Here is a 14,047-nt window from a genome sequence, read left to right on the forward strand (position 1 = left end):
AAGGAAGAAGAGGGAGGAAGATGGTGGTGGGGTGATGTTACAGTCTTTCCACTTAAAGCTAATAAAGAGAAATTCAGTAGAACTCTCCTAGTCTTGCTTACGTTCCTCAGGTCAAAATGTCTACCCACAGTCTATTTAACGTGGAACTGCCCCTGTGGTGTGGAAATCCTCATAGGGGAAATTTGGATTGGGCCTGTGGCTATTCAGGAACCCTTTCCTCTGTTTCCACCTGCATATTTGTCTTATTTACTCACTGTGTCTAATAGCAACGTTGAGGAGCAATATTAGTTGAAGAAATGGTGTGAGGGAAAGGGTCGGCCCCCATGCTATGGTCCTTATCAAAATTGAGTTGCTAACGATGCTTCTAATGAATTTAAGCACTCTTAGCAGATCCAGTCATAGACCTCACATGTAGTTTGGCCTTCAGTGTGTAGAACCCATGGCTGACATTCAGAGCAAGAAGCACCAGTGCAGTGAAAGAGCAACCTAGCAGTACTTCCAGATTAAGTGCCCTGGTTGCTCTGAGGAAGCAGCAATTTTTGACACCCTCCGCTTCCCCAGGAAGCCATCTGTGCCACCCAAAAATATGTCCCGGAGGGCTGTGCAACTCTCATGGACATATTTTCAGGTGGAACAGAGGGCTTCCTCGGGAAGGGTGAGGCATTTTTCTTTTATCTTTATTTGGTCAATTGACCAGCAAAACAAACAAATAAAACAGCAGAAGGGGGGAGGCATCAAAATTTGCCCCTTTCCTGGTGCACCAATGCAGTTGATTTAGAGGCCTGTTAGGCTGTTCTCTCACTGCACCGGCACTTCCTTGCCCTGAATGTCAGCCAGTGTTTGATTAGTGAGTTAAATCTGACCAGAGAGATTACTGCTTCTGAGGAGTTTGAAATATCAATGTGAATGCCTGTGTAAGGGAAAAGAGAGACTACCATTCCTAAATGGTGCCCCTGACAAGGGTTGAATTCAAATGATGCTATGTTACGACAGATTTAAATTCCACCATCGCTGTTCTATGACACATGGCAAGCTGATCGGGTGAAGCCACTGATGCTGTGAAAGCTCTAGTCCTTAGCAGGCTGTGGTGTGGCAAGAAATGGAGCTTATAGTAAACAAGTCTGGTGTCAGCTCCTTTGAAACTGGCTAAAAAGATTTTCTATGGGTTACTGAGAGGATTAAATGGATAATGATTAAAAATGACTTGAGGGTGAAAAGTGCTATGTTTTATGAAATGATAATAAAATCATACGGTGAAAATGGTTCATATAATTCTCTTTTTTAATAAGAGGAACTCAGCAGAAGATCTTGCAATCCAAGAAAGAGTCTGGAATATTCAACCAATTACTACAGAAACAAAATATAAAAAAGAATCCCCCGCCCTTATATTATTAAACCAACCTCCAGCTATATAGAGGGGAAAAGTTCTTTCCTCCCTTCCTACATACAGTATTATACTGCCTACTGTAAAGTGTCAAAAGCAGTTAAATTTTCTCTCTTAAAGTATAAAATATATACTATCTCACTTGAAATTTGCTGTTGTTAAATAAAGGATGAGGCTGGCAAATTGAAGGTTATATTTTGTGCCATCAAGAGAAAAAAAAATCTTTTCAATTATAAGAAGGGAATTCTATGAAACAGCTGCAACATTTTTCTGAATTCTTTGTTTTTGCTTGCTTTCCCTTCATGCCTTGAGCAACCAAAAGGATTAATTCTGGGTCTGGGTAGTTATTTAAATATAGTTACTTGCTAAAAATTCTCTGCCAAGATCAGAGAAGGGGGATTAGGATTAAGCTGCTCTAATCAGAAATTTTCTTCTTCTTATAGTGACTTTTTCACTTCAAGGAACTAGTATTAACTCTCTAGGATCTGCAGAAATGTATTATATCAGTGGCTTGTTAACAAAACCTACTTGAAATTATTAATGATTTCCGTAGCAGTTCTGTATGTGTAACCCATACTCCCGTGCTTACTTTGAAGTAAATCTCTCTAGGTTCAATGGGATGCACAGTCCTAATAAGCATGCTCAATATTTTTTACCTCCAGCACTTTTGGGTGAAGTTTGCAGTGCAGTGGGCCTTTCATGTGTGGGGAAAGTTGGATATTTTCATGGGAGGATCGCAATAGTATCCAAAACAGTTTTGGGTCAAGGTTTGGGGGAGTGAGCTGCTTACCAGCAATGAAGTGGCTTTGTTTCAGCATCAAAAATTGAAAACTGGTGAGGGCAACGCTGTTGGGGGTGGGGTTTGGGCTGTGGCGGTGGCAGCAGTGGTGGGAGGCACCTTTAAGGATTAATAAGCAGGTGCTTACCAGTCTTTTGGCAGCAACTACAAGCTGCCGCGTTCTGCCCGTAATCCCACATGGGGTGGCGGTGGTCCGCCCAGCATCTGGCAGGGCAGCGGCATGGCCCTAGACTCTGTGCATGCGTGGAGCCTCCGTGCATGCAAGAAACCTCCACGTGTGCACAGAGACCATGACCATGCCGCTACCCCGCCAGATGCCGGGCGGAGTGCTGGTACCCTGCCGGGGATTGCAGGCAGAGTGCCACAGCTTGTAGGTGCTGCCTAAATGCTGGTAAGCATCTGATTATTAATCCTTAAAGGTGCCTCTCACTGCCACCCCCCCCCCCGGGTGCTGCCCTCACCAGCCACTACTGATTAAAAATACTATTGTCTCTGTGGATGGGAGTGGTAAACCATAGCACTCTCAGTACCCAAAGACAGTGCTCACATGTAGTCAACCACCCCAAAGCAATCCAGGTTGACAATTCAGGCTCACTACCACAAGATCGAGTCACCCTAAGTGGTGCAGAGGGGAAATGTTTGATTAACAAGCAGAAGGTTGTCAGTTCAAATCCCCGCTGGTACTATATCGGGCAGCAGCAATATAGGAAGATGCTGAAAGGCATCATCTCATACTGCATGGGAGGAGGCAATGGTAAACCCCTCCTGTATTCTCCCAAAAGAAAGCCACAAGGCTGTGTGGGCGCCAGGAGTGGAAATCAACTTGACGGCACACTTACCTTTACCACAAGACCTGCCTGCCTGCCTTTTTATTTCGGTACTTCCCCGAACATCAGTCTCTCGGCTGTGTACAAACCATTAAAACAACAATTAAATGATATTTTCTAAAAGTGATACTTTCTAAGAGGCAAAATCTAACTGTTGCAGTTTTGGACTAGCAATCTGAAAGGCAAGACTTATGATAAAGTCTATTTTTACAACACTCCATTTTTTTCAGGGAGCTGTTCAAACTACATGTCAGGAGATATGACTGCTCAGCTCACCTCTGAACCCATGACCAGTGGTGTGTTCTAGTGTAACTCTTACAAAAAATGCTTGTCAGAAAAGATGCAAGACTCACTGATCCAGCAAACAGTTTCGTGTGTGTGTGTGTGTGTGTGTGTGTGTGTGTGTGTAAACATTGCTACAACAGCACTGCTCACAACCTCAAGGGCAAATCTCTTGTATACCTCCCCTTTGCTTTCAACAAAGAAAATATTTATGTTTAGATGCAACATCAATTCTGATTCAAGTGGAGTCCTTGATCAAGTGCATTTTTAAGAGGAATGAGTAGGCTCTCACTTATGGGCTAAATAGACTAGGATGTATTTAGCACTTCTTTTGCAATGTACCATGCCAAGTTTCATGTCTGGAACTGTTTCAAAACTGTATCACATCAGCAACAAGGTGTTTAATGCTTCCCTGTACAATAATTCCAGAATAGCAGCTATGTTAGTTTGTAGCAACAAAAGCAAGAAAGAGTCTTGCAGAATTTTAAAGGTTAACGCATGTAGAGAGTGTGCACACGAGCAGCCCTACCTGGACATGCACAGCCCCGCTTGGGTTGGGCTGCTCCTCTGGAGCTCTGGGATTGGGCCTGATGCTGGTGCTGCCCTGGAGGGTAGTCCAATTTTTTCACCCAGGCTACTACTGAGGTAGAAGGGCGCAAGTGTGCTCTTCTACCCCAGTCCTTGGTCATGTGCATGCTCAGGCTGCCTACAGTCTGAATGTACACAAAGCTGGGCGGCAAGAGTGCCTGGCAGTGGGGGAATCCCCCAATGCACCGAGCTCCTGGTGTGGTGCATTGTGGGATGCTGGAGGACTTCCTCCTCCAACTTCTAGTTCTGCTGCTCACTGCGGCACCAATCCTGTGTTGAACATGTGGTAGAGCCTAATGGGGAGGGCTGATCATGTGCAGGGAGGCAGGGAGGAGCCTAGCTCCTCACCAACCCTCTCCATTTCCATTGTGAGAATTAGAATGATCTTGTAGTGGCATAAACCTTTGTGGCCTGCTTTGTCAGATGCATGAGTTGTTGTTGTTGTGTGTGTATTTATTAATGTGACAGGAGGGGGAGTGAGACATGCATGCTCACACCTCTAATTGTGGAGCTGGCAGACTCAAACTGGCCCATTGAACTTCTCTCTAAAGTAGAGTTAACAACAACAACCCACCACTTTATGGCCTTCACCTATGATGACCAAAAGCTCACATAGAAGCCTGTGAGATGGGCTACTATATGATGGGGGATAAGACTCATTCCCAGCATCTGCTCTACATGTAGGAGGTCCCAGGTTCAGTGTCTGGCAGCATCTCTGGGTAGGGCTGGGAAGACTCTTACCTGAAACCTTGGAGAGATGCTGCCAGTCAGTGTCAGACACTGTGCCTATGCTACCAGTCAGCATAGACAAAAGTTAGATGGACCAATAGTCTCAGTATCAGACAGCTTCCTATGTTCCTATGTAAGCTCAGTTCCTAGATTCACAATGCTTGCTGTTTTACTAAACTAGATAGCCATAACATTATTCACACAGCTCTACCATTATTTCTACTAATGGTGATGCTCTGTGATGCCCTTGCACCCTAGCCCTCTGAGGAATTATAACAAGCTCTCTTTGCCTAGGGCAAACAGCCCTAAAGTCCCTAATGGCCTACTCACCTGTTAACCGCATGAGTTGTTGCATTGTTGTTTTCTACATATAGACACACATTCATGAGTACAGAGACTAAAAGTGTGGGTTAGGGAATGTAGCCTACCAGACTGAGGTCCTGGGCAAGGAACAGCTCCTTGCTGCTTTTGTACCCCTTACCTGGCAGATGAGAATGCAGACAGCCTGTTCAGCAGAGGTCCAGAGAGCAACAGCCAGCCTCAGCCTGACATCAATTCTGCCCACAGCAGTGTTCAAACATAGGGTGCAGTCTAGCTGTTGGAATTTGGGGAGGGGCCATTAAGGACTTTAGAGGAAAGAGGTGAAATTTCCCCTTGCTACCAGATAAGTCCTCCTTCCTCTTCAAGGGCAGGGAGCATATTGAGGCAGCACCCAGCCAAACAAGAGAGGCAAAGGCCCAGCGGCAGTATTCCCTCTAACAAGGATTCCCAGATGTTGTGGACTACATCTCCCAGCATTCCCAGCAGCAATAGCCTTTGCTTAGGGATTCTGGGAGGTGTAGTCAACCACATCTGGGAATCCTTGTTAGAGGGAACAGCGCCCAGCAGGCAGGGAAAAGCCTCAGTAAAGACCTGGGCATCCAGTTTTCCCATTCCTGGGAAGGCACCATGATTTAGAGAGAGGGCTGAAGCAAGCAGCTCCCCTTCAAGATCCAGCACCATACGAGATGACTGCAGGTCAAACCTTCATCTTTGCAACCGCTTCCTTCCTTCTTCCCCTACTTATTCAAGAATCAGAGGACACACCCTGCTGGAAGCTGAATGAGGTTAATTAATTATATTAATTATAGTTAATTAACTATACAGGTTAATTCCAATCTCAGACTCCCTTGCTTTACAGGGTACACATTAGGTGCCTGTTGCACCCCCCCCACACACACACATTTACCAGGAGTTTTTCCAAACTGAATCCAAGTTATGCAAGAGTTGGGTTTGTCCCATTACTAGAGCCCTCTCCAGATGTTATGAGTGCTGCGGCGACTCGCACGTAAAGGAAAAACGTGGAGAGGATGTCCTGCCACCCCACCGTCAATCACCCCCTGGTATCTGACAAATATGCTTACTGCATTGGTTGTCTGAAGCGGGGGGGGGGCACTTAAGCATTTTCAGTTCGATTGAACTCCTCCTTGGTGCCTCCCCTTTCAGACAAACAACACAGGAAACATGTCGGTCGGGTGTGGGGGTGATTGACAACAGGGCTTTCTCCCTGCTTTTGCCCTCTGAAGCATGAGTGTCCAAAGCATCCATAAGGTCTGGAGAGGGTAGAGACATAAGTTTTGGGTGGTATAGAAATATGTAAAATAAATCAATTAAAAATATATATATTGCGGAACACAAATGAAAGCAAGACCCAGTCAAAATAGTAAAATGTCTAGTTGAGTGGGTGTGACCGACTCCAACTGATAAAGCAAGATGCATAGCAGACCTAAGGACCTATAGAGGAAGAATGACTTTCTCTATAGTCAGGCGCAGCCAGTGCGGGCATTGCTGGGTGGCAGGAGGCACCTTTATGCACAAATTAATAGGTGCTTACCTCCACTCTGTTCTGAGCAGCAGTGCGCTGCCTGGCCATCCCTGCAGCAGTGGATCGGCTCTGCCACTCACCTGGCCACTGGTGGGGGATGGGCTCCATGGAAGCCAGGTGAGTGGCGGAGCCGATCCGCTGCTGCAGGGCATGCCGACAGCGCACTGCTGCCTGGAGTAGTTTGCAGCTGCAGCTGGAGCAGAGGTAAGCACCTATTAATTTGTCCTTAAAGGTACCTCTTGCCCCACCCCACCCGCCAGCCAACGCACCGGCTGCTCCTGCTCCCACTCAAATCTGATAGTATGTACTGTATCCCAGTGTTATGCAGACTTTAACGAGGGATGGGCATGAACTGCGATTCGAACTGTGATTTGAGCATATTTCAGGAGTGGGGTCCTGGAGCTTTAAGAAATCGGAGAGCAGGCCATTACCTGATCTCTGCTACCCCATGCAGCGTCTTGCTGGGCAGTGCACATCCCTTGAAGCCCCGCATGGCGTCAGCATGCACATGTTGTCTGATGTCATTGGAGGCTTCTGGGGATGTATGCCGCCTCAGCAGGTGAGGACGTGCTCTCCTCTTTCTTATATCTCCTGGGCTCTGTTCCCGATATGTGCTCGAGCCACCATTCGAACTGTGGTTCGTGCACATGCCTAACTTGAACTCAGTGGCGGCCCGTGAACATGCCTCCGGGAGGGGCAGGCGGGCGGTGGGAGTCACCTTTAAGAGTAAATTAATTCGGTGCTCACCTCCGCTGCCATGACACCTGAACGCTGTTCGGAGCTGCAACGTGTTGCCCAGCAGCCCCTACGGCGGGGAAGCACCTCCGCCACTCACCTGGCTTCCAAGGAACTGAGCCCCTGCCAGTGGCCAGGTGAGTGGCAGAGGTGCTTCCCCGCTGTAGGGACTGCTGGGTGGCACGTTGCAGCTCCAAACAGTGTTCAGGTGCCATGGCAGCAGAGGTGAACACCGAATTAATTTACTCTTAAAGGTGCCTCCTGCTGCCCCCTCGGAGGTGCGTTCACGGGCCACCACTGTTTGAACTGGTCTACCAGGCCCTATATTACAAGAAAAGCAGCCACCTTTTTAGTTTCTGCCATCAAAATATGGGGTCAGTTGATACAATCTGTCTAATTAAATTATTTTTCTGAATCAGTGTTTCTGGATCTGAGTGTCCCATGATTTTTAAAATGTCATTGTTTTAACTACCTAATTTTTGCATCAAATGTCTTTGCTATGGCTATGGCTAAACAAATAAACGGATTGATTGATTGATTGATTGATTGAACCTCAGACAGATGTAGGATAGGTTTACATATGGCATCATCTTTTCTTAACACACTAAGCACTCTTAGTTTATCCTACCTTCTGCCACAAAGCATTCATCAGTCATCAAACATGGAATTGTGAACCAGGTTGTATATGAATTCTATATGTGCATTAGACTTCCGGCCATGAGTTACATGATTATGCTCGCACTTTTCCCAGCTTGTGTGATCATGGGAATTGCTGTGGATGTGTCCATTAAAGTTTAGTTCACAGGTCTTTTAACCATGTGAATGTCTACCTAGAGACAGCTGGGACTCATTGGATGGAGAACATAACACCTCATGTGACCAGTCCAAAGATTTTACTTCTCTCAGCAGAATCTATAGTGGTGCTCTAGGCAGTGTGTGCGTATAGCAGCACTGGCAATGAATTAATGTTAAGTAATTGTAGTGCTACTACCATATCAATAAAATGGCATCCGTATAATTCATGCTGAAAGTATTGTCCACAGTGTAAGTATTGACAAGGTGTCTAAAGCAGAGAAGAAAAGAGGTTAATGTAGAAACATAATTTATATTAAACCTTTTTGCGACAGTGGTGGTCGCTTGCAATCTGAAATTTACATCCTTTTCCTTTGTGCAGTTTTTTTCCCCTTAAGGAAAAAAGAAGAAAACACGGATTCTGAGAAGTAAAGAAAGAATGACAGAAAAAGAGGATTTTTATTTGTTCTTTGGTGTGAATTGGTGCAGGCATTATGATGACGTTAAAACATAGAGGTTAATTGAAAAATGAGATAAACAAAGCCCTTGAAGGTCTCCGAATAATTTTGCCTGGCAGCACTGACAACCTACTACCATCAGAAACTAAAACCTACTCTGAACTGCTGCAGATTGGTGGGTGGGTGGGTGGGGGGACAAGAAGAAGAAAAAACCCTAAAGTTAATTGTCTTTCTGTTCCTTCCACCTCATTTCAGCCCAATTATAACTTGGGAAAGTCATTCTGTCTAATTTGCATTAAAGCACCTCCATGGAAAAATAGCTTAGGCAGTGAATTTGATCTTTTTTGTAATTTGTGATGGACATATTTAAAATAAAGAGAAACCCAGCAGAGCACATTCTTGTGGAAGACTCGGGGATAAGAATTGCTGCCATTCTTGTTTGACTGCTACAGAAATTTCTACAATTTAATGTTAGACGAGATTATTTTTCCAGGAAGGAAGAGGTTGAAAAACTTATTGGAACACATTGCTTCAGCAGGTCTTGCTTGCCACAGTGCCCAGTTACTGCATATTCTGAATATGCACACAGTAAAAGCACTTTCATTGCATGTACACTTTTAGTCATAGTTTTAGTGTTAAAAATTCTTTGCTGCTGCTGCATTAGGTGTAAGTGAAAGACACTTCGGCCTCAGCCATAATATGAATACTGGTTATGTAATGGCTTTGAAAAAGGAACTGAAAAAGAGCAATAGATCAACTTGCAGTCTAGCTGAGCTTGACTTAATAAAGACAGACATTGGCTGAATTCACACATAAGGCTCCCCCCACCCTGCTCTCCAGCCCAAATTCAGATATAACAAAGAGCAGGGAGCCTGCAGTCAGCAAGACTGCAGAGAGGAGGGGGAACTGGGAGTTCAGGCTTCCTTCTTAAATGAAGGTCAGCCCACACAACCAATCATGGCCAGAGAGAGGGAGGAGCTTTCTTCCCTCAACTCTGGTTACAGGAAACTCAGCTTGCATTTCTGTATTCGGATGTAAGGCAGGCTGCGTTCAATCTCAGGCTGGGGTGACAAAACTCACTACAACCCGGGGTTCAAATTGGAGTTTCAAAAAGCAAACCCCATGTTGCGGAACCAGAATTTCCTGCATTCGGACGTACAGGTTTGAGAACCTCTGGCCCCTTTAACTCCGTTTTCGTGTTACATGCAAATGCGGCTAATGACTTCGTTGGGACTAAACCACCAAAAGGGAAGCACATATTAAGGCTCTACACATGATTAGTGTGTAGAGCAGAAAGGGGTTCTGGAGGGAGAGTGGGCTTTATTTATTTATTTATTTATTTATTCATTCGATTTCTATACCGCCCTCCAAAAATGGCTCAAGGAGATTCACACAGAGAAATAACAAAATAAATAAGATAAACAAAATGGATCCCTGTCCCCAAAGGGCTCACAATCTAAAAAGAAACATAAGACAGACACTAGCAACAGTCACAGGAGCTTGACCCTCTCGCCCCGCAGATGAGCACTCACCCTTCCTTGGGCGGGCGGATCGCCCACCCAGACCACCAGCAGCTTCGTCCCTGTGCTCCTGTGCCAGGAAGTTCTGGGGGGTCAGGTGAAGGGAAGCACCACCGTGTGGCACCCTGCCCCCCGGGAGTCCCAGTAATGCACCATGTGGATGGGATCCCCCCTCTCTCCCCTGGGGTCCCCCCTCCCCGAGTGTGCCTGCCATGGCAGTGAGCAGCCATGGCAGACACACAATCTGTTAACCCAGTTTTGGGGCACACCCGCGCCCAAAACCTGGGTTAAGCAGCAGGCTTTGTAAGTGGCCTTGCCACCGAGCCACCACCTGGAGCCATGTGGCTCCCGTTGCTGTGCATGAACAGCAGAAACTGGGCTGGGCTTCCTTATCCCAGTTTCTACTGCTCGTGTGAATCACCTCATTTAGTGTGTTTTTTAAAAAGTCATCATAGTTTGAAATTCCAGCTTACAGTATTAAATAACTATAGTTTGCACAAGCCACAGTGTCCTGTATTCAGATGAAATGGGAAACTGTAGCTTGTTAGAAAGCTTGAACAGATGATTTAACTTTATTTCTTGCACATGTGGAAAGAGGGGAGGACATTAGCTTGAGGCTCACTGCAGATCCTGCACATAACAAGAAACTATTTTTGTTATGATGTCTGAACACTGTCAAAGGTATAAAATTATTCATTATATGTCTTTCCTAATTTACTTCAGAGATGTGTTTGGTAATAGCAAATAAACATAAAATGATTGGATGAAAACAATGTTTTCAGTTAAATAATTTTCTTCCTTTTTGAGGGGAACCCAGTATCAATTATTTTAGGTGGTGTATCACACCCATAAGATAGAATAATCATGTCCTGGGATAATAGTTATCCAAAGCTGGTTATCAAAATGGTTATCAAAAGCTCTTAAGACTGCACCAGTTGACAAACTAACAGACTTGGTCTATTGAAGGAATGGGAGGTCAGTTTCTTCTGATCAGTTTAAAATATGGACTCCAAAAATTACTTTTTGGAATTTGCATAATAATACTATTAGTAAATAGATAATTAGTACATTTTCAAACTGATCAGATGATCTATGGCCAATTTGTACATATCAGCCAAACCACTGAGCCTGGGCCTTTGGGCTCATGTCCCACCTCCCCACCCTTTTGCTACTGGCATTGTTTGGCCATTATGTATGTACTGGTTCTGTGTGAGAAAATAATGTAATTATGGTGAACAGTGTTCTCTGTAGCAGGAATTCCAGATGTTTTTAATGCATGGTTGGGGTTTTCCCTGCCATCAGAGCATTAGAGGGAGGAAGACACTGGAGGCCTGATATAATGTTGGCATTAATGTCTATAACTTTTTATTATGGCAAGGGTTGTACAAAGACAGATATATTCAGCATTGGCAGCTGTGACAAATAATAACGATAATGGTAAAAATCATAGTAGCAGCAACAAAGACATAGGAACATAGGAAACTGCCATATACGACCATTGGTCTATCTAGCTCAGTATCGTCTTCACAGACTAGCAGCGGCTTCTCCAAGGTTGCAGGCAGGAATGTCTCTCAGCCCTATCCTGGAGAAGCCAGGGAGCGAACTTGAAACCTTCTGCTCTTCCCAGAGCAGCTCCATCCCCTGAGGGGAATTATCTTACAGTGCTCACACTTCTAGTCTCCCATTCATATGCAACCAGGGCAGACCCTCCTTAGCTAAGGGGACAAGTCATGCTTGCTACCACAAGACCAGCTCTCCTCTCAAGACAAAAATCCACATTGCAATAACAAGACTTGATGTATCTCTTTCAGTCACACTTTCATACTCACTCTAACTAACTTTGGAGTTGGCCAGATTCCAAGAATTAGTTGATGCTTGGGCTTGGTCAGGACAGAGAAGTGAGGTACATGTATGTCTTGGTTCCAGATGGAGGTTTCTCCACTTCAGCTCTCCCAAAGAGTACAACCAGACTCCAAAGGAGGCATCTTTCTGGTATAGCTGTCTCCTGATCACCCCACTTCTGGAGGTTGGAGTAAAAGATCCACTTACTCAGCATGTTGGAAAGTCCCAAGATTTCATCTGGGTTGGGTTGGTCCCATGAGGTAAGGCTTTGACTGCCTGCCATCTCAGGAGTCTCTTGGGACACATATCTTCTCAGCAGACAACTTCCATTGCTTCTTTGGAGTGCAGATGTGTCATTCTGCCTGTCTCTGTCTTCAGCCAGTAACCTGCTATTTCCCTGACTATGTCATCCTTACTACACACACACACACACACACACACACACACACACTAGCAAAAGTAATCATTGGGCTACTATGACATCTAAGTTGAATTATTTAATGTTTGAGCAAATAGTTGATATAGAATCTTGATTTCAGCAAAACTCATACCGCTGATTACCTAAAGCAAATCATTTCCATGACAATGATTGGGGTACAGATTTTATAACCTCCTCTACGCATAACAATTTTGACTACAATTCCAGCATTCTCAGCTCCAATGGTCTTTGGGGATTCTAGAAGTTATATTCAACAACCTCTGGGATTCCCTGTTACCAGGAACACTGATGGTGAGATTCCATTTAGAAAACTACACATTCCTCTAGCTACTATTAGCTACTGTACTGTGCCCCACATTTTTGACATTTTTGATCATGATATTAACGTGATGAGGCCCAGTGTATGTCAATTAATATGAGAGGTATAATGAAAAAATCAGTGATCACAATTATTTGTGTCTAATTAATATAACTCCTCCACTGGAATGTTAGTTTAATAGAGGGGTTTGGTTTTTGTTTTTGCCCTGATCTAGGCTTATAAATCCTGGTAATGCAGAATCTGTATATAGTTTTCTTTAGCTTAAATTGACTTGCCTTAGCAATTCATCCCTTTAAAGGACTGTGAAAAGGCATATTGAAATGAGGGAACTAACATTCTGAAGATGAAAGAAAAGTAGCATTAATGGCAATCATGAGCAATTACTGCCTAAAAATATGCTCTATTATGTTGAAGCCTGCTTCTGAAGCTGAAGCTGATTCAGAATATAGCTTTCCACATTATTTGGTATTATCTGGCCATAAGAGATTGGCAGTTTCCAGATGGAGATTCAGGTGTTGTCTTGGACCCATAAATCCTTGAAGATGAAATCAGATATGTTGAGAAATGTATATTTATTATTTATTTAGAACACATGCCACCCCCTGAGGATGCAGCTGTGAATGCAAGAAGATAATCACATGGGGCTCACTGGAACCTGCCTCCCTCCTTCTCTTCCTCAGCTGGTCGTTTTTGTGCCTGGCGACCATTATTTTTAGTGGCAGATCTATGCTCATGTCTTATATATACACTGAAGAACAGAGTTGGAAGGGACCTTGGAGCAATTCTAGTGCATAAATAAGTTTTCTGTTGTCATTTGTTTTAACTAATGTTTTAACTTTTTGTTTGCTTGCTTGTTGTAAACCACCCAGAGACATGAGTTTTGGATGGTATAAAAATATGTTGAATGAATGAATGAATGAATAAGCAAGCAAGCAAGCAAGCCCCTTGCTCAGTGCATGAATCTGCTACAGCAGCGGTTGACAACCGGAAATATTCCAGATGTTGCTGATGAATTTATTGTGGCTGGGGCTGATGGGAGTTAAAGTTCAGCAACATCTGGATCACCACAGGTTGGGAACCCCTGTGCTATAGTATCCCAGACAGATGACCACCAGCCTCGGTTTGCAAACCTCTACAGAAGGAGAATCCATCACAGGCAGACTGTTTCATTTTCAAACTCTGAACAGTTAGGGAATTCCTCTTAAGGTTTAGCCTAAATCTGCTTCTTTATAGTTTCAACCCATTGGCTCTAGCCCTGCCCTAAGGGATCTGAAACCTCGCTCCTTCCAGTTCTGCACAGTTACAGAATCTGGAGAGGCAAATGCTGTACTTGTGGTATATCCCTATGTATCCCTGTCCTTTAAACTGCTTTGGAAACTAACCTGGGATATGATGCACTTCAGCAGTGTCAACTCAAGTCTTCTGTGTACCTGAGGGAGGACACCAAATGCCACACCCACTTGCCTGCA

This window comes from Hemicordylus capensis, chromosome 6 (assembly GCF_027244095.1).
Source record: "Hemicordylus capensis ecotype Gifberg chromosome 6, rHemCap1.1.pri, whole genome shotgun sequence".
Taxonomy (NCBI): Eukaryota; Metazoa; Chordata; class Lepidosauria; order Squamata; family Cordylidae; genus Hemicordylus; species Hemicordylus capensis.